Consider the following 3604-nt stretch of genomic DNA (forward strand, 5'->3'; position numbering starts at 1 on the left):
CAAATCTAAAAGACAAAGATTGTCAGTGTGGATGAATAAACAAGATTCAAATATACCTTGTCCACCAGAAACTCTCTTTAAATACCAAGGCTCATAAAAGCCAAAAATAAAGGGATAGAGAAAGATATATCATGTTAACATGAATCAAAAGAAAACTGGAGTTAACTACATTAATTTCAGATGAAACTGACTTCAGTTCAAGAAAAAAATGTCAGCTATAAATAAGGGCATTACAAAACAATAAAGAGGTAAATTTCCCAAGAAAGCATAATAATCCTGAGTGTGTATGCATCTAACATCAAAATATGTGAGGCAAAAATTAATAGAATTTCAAGGAGCAATAGAAAAATCCGCTATTACAGTTGATGACTGCAACACCCCTCTTTCTGTAATTGATAGACAAAGCAAGTAGAAAATCAGTAAGGATGTAGTTGATCTGAACACCACCATCAGTCACCTTGACATTAAATAGAATACTCTTTCCAATAACAGCAGAACACACAACCTTCTCAAGCCTACGTGGCCCTTACACTGACTGACCATGTCCTATGTCGTAAATCACACCTTAACACGTTTAAAAGAATATAAATCATACAAAGTATGTTCAGACCACAGTGGAATTAAACTGGAAGTCAATAACAGAATGATAGCCCCCAAATCCTATAACAGTTGGAAATTTTTAAAAAAAACAACAAAACACTTCTGAATAACACACAGGTCAAAGAAGAAATCTCAAGAGAAATTTACAACTATTTTGAACTAAATGAAAAAGAAAATACAACTTGTCAAAAATACACATTTCTCACTGTCACAGCCATCATGCTAGACTCCCAGAGAGTAGCCTGTGCTCTTCCAAGAATAAGGGTACTTCTTTAGTAAAGCTGTCATCTAATCCCCATGTAAGGATCTGGCTCAGTCACAGAAATGATACGTTCCCTTCTGAGGCGTCTAGGGCACACAGACGGTCCTTGGTAGATCTGAGGGTCAGGCACACTGTGGTTGAAAACTTCAGAGAATAAGCTTTTGGAGAGCTTGTTCCATACAGAATGTTCAAATACTGTCCCCCTTTTTTTTTTTTTTTTTTTTAAAATAGACACCCTAGCAAAGCTATTAAACTTTTCAGATCGTAAATTTAAAATATTCTAAAAGTGACTTTGCATCCCCCAGAGATCTGAGCCTCTAGTCTGCTAGTGCTTACTTAGGCATTTTGAGTTCATTTGGGTTTCACAGGAAATGTGGGCACAAAGTGTAAGGATACATCAAAGTTGAGCTTTGACCTGGATACTAGGCTCTGATTTGCTTTCTGGCTTTTCCAGATCGTAATCTTCAGAGGTCTAAATAGCCTAATTAATCTATTTCACCACTCTATTTTGTAACCCTATCTTGTGTTTGATTGATGATCATGTGATTGTGTAGAGACCACATATCTAATCAGAAATGACGCCACTTTTCCAACGCTGATTGGAATAAGACACGTCTTTTAGATTTATCTTTCATATTTGAATGTTTATTTCCAGATATAGACAAGCATTTCAGATGTAGCTGTAGCTTAGAGCGAAAAGTCTCCAAATTTTGAAATTCTGTTGAAGTATAAATAAATACTTATAAGAAGGTATTAATAAGAGAAATAAAATACTGCCTGCCTTATCAGTAAACTAAAGATGTCATCACTAGCCATTGCAGGCACCCTATCACCACACCCCAGTGTGAGCCCCGAGGGAACTAAGGAAGGAAAGAAAGAATACCTGCCATCTAGCAGCCATCAGACTGCAGCCACACTCCAAGGGTGCAGCTTGAGGAAACTCAGGATGTAAAAACATAGATAGCTGAGATGCATATCAAAAGAAAGATTTCAGTGAACCCAGACTCTTGCGTCTTCCCATATATAGAAAAGTGCTAAATTCCTTAACTTGAGATGTCTTGTTTTCCTTAATTAACAATCATCTTTTGATGTTCAGACTACCTGCCCTTTGTTGCAAAACTCCCCTGTATCCTGGCTCCCCCATTCCCCTCCTCAAATCAGTTTTCTCAGGGTTACTTGAGAAGTTGCCTCCTGGGCTTAAAGTCCTAAGAATGTCCACCGAATAAAACATATGTCCGCCGAATAAAACATAACTCTCAGATTTTAGGTTGTAAATTTTTTTAGTCCACAAATGTATATTTATTTTTATAAGAGTAAACTGTTGTAGTGATTAACGATCACTGAGAGTCATTAAACTTATGTATAACAGTAATTAGTATTTTCAGACATTTTAACAAGAAAAGAGATTGGTAATTATTTGAATTTTTAAAAGAGAGGGTTTTAGCTAAGTGACTGTAATATGGCCAACCTTTTGATCCTTTCTGAGCAAATGTTTATAACAATTTGAATAATAATTGTATTAGTATGTTTGAGCTGCCATAACAGGATACTAAAGACTGAGTGGCTTAAACAACAGGAATTTATTTTCCCATAGTTCTGGAGGCTGAAAGTCCAAGATCAAGGTGCCAGAGGGTTGGTTTCTGGTGAGAGCTCTCTTGCTGGCTTGTAGGTGGCCGCTTCCTTGCTGTGTCCTCATATGGCCTTTCCTCTATACATGTGCTCCTGGTGTCTCTTCCTCTTTTTTTGTTTTTTGGCTGCACCATGTGGCATGTGGGATCTTAGTTCCCCGACCCCGTGCCCCCTGCAGTGGAAACTCGGAGTTTTAACCACTGGACCACCAGGAAAGTACCTCTTCCTCTTCTTATAAGGACCCTATTGGATTAGGGTCCCACTCTTATGACCTCATTTAACCTCAGTTATTCCTTAAAGATCGTATCTCCATATACAGCCATATTGGGGGTTAGAGCTTCAACATGTGTATTTGGAGGGACACAATTCAGTCAATAATAATAATATAATGTAAGGGAAATAATAATAATAAAATGTTTGTTGTACCAGCATCCATAGCATTAAATGAAATTAACTTTATGAACTGTATTCATTTTTAGTTACTTAATACCATATAAGCTACAAGAAAAAGTCTTATATGGGACTTCTCTATTTCTTACGATGACAGATTAAAAGCGGAACTTTAACTTTGCCACCCCAAGATTCACAGGGAAGAAAAAGATTCAAAAACTGTGATAAAACATCTTCAATCCAAACGTAATAAAAAAGAAAAGAAAGAAGAAAAGAAGAAATACTTTGAAGATTGTGAGACACATTGTTGTTACTTATAAAAATTCAAATCAACAGAATCCCAAGTGCCTTAAGAAGAAAATTCTTTAAATTTTTGAGTTAATAGGAGCTTAAGTTGTAAACAAAATATGTTAAGAGAATTGTTTTAGATTGCAGTCATTCTCAGTAACTGTAGATGAAGCCATGGATCCTATGTGCAAAGTTCCTTCAAGAATATTATAAAAAGCTTTTACTGAATTAAAAAATGCTATGCTCAAAAAGATCAAAAATTATTTAATGTGCCACTTCTGTATCTTGCATCAGGCATTTGAAGTTGGGTGGGATCAGTCCTCTGAGTTTATTCTTCTCTTTTAATATTGTATTGGTTATTCTGGGTCTTTTGCCTCTCCATATAAATTTTTTTTTTTTTTTTTTTTTTTTTTTTTTTTTTTGGGTTCCTGGGGC

Source organism: Lipotes vexillifer, unplaced genomic scaffold, assembly GCF_000442215.2.
Source record: "Lipotes vexillifer unplaced genomic scaffold, Lipotes_vexillifer_v1.1 scaffold365, whole genome shotgun sequence".
Lineage (NCBI taxonomy): Eukaryota > Metazoa > Chordata > Mammalia > Artiodactyla > Lipotidae > Lipotes > Lipotes vexillifer.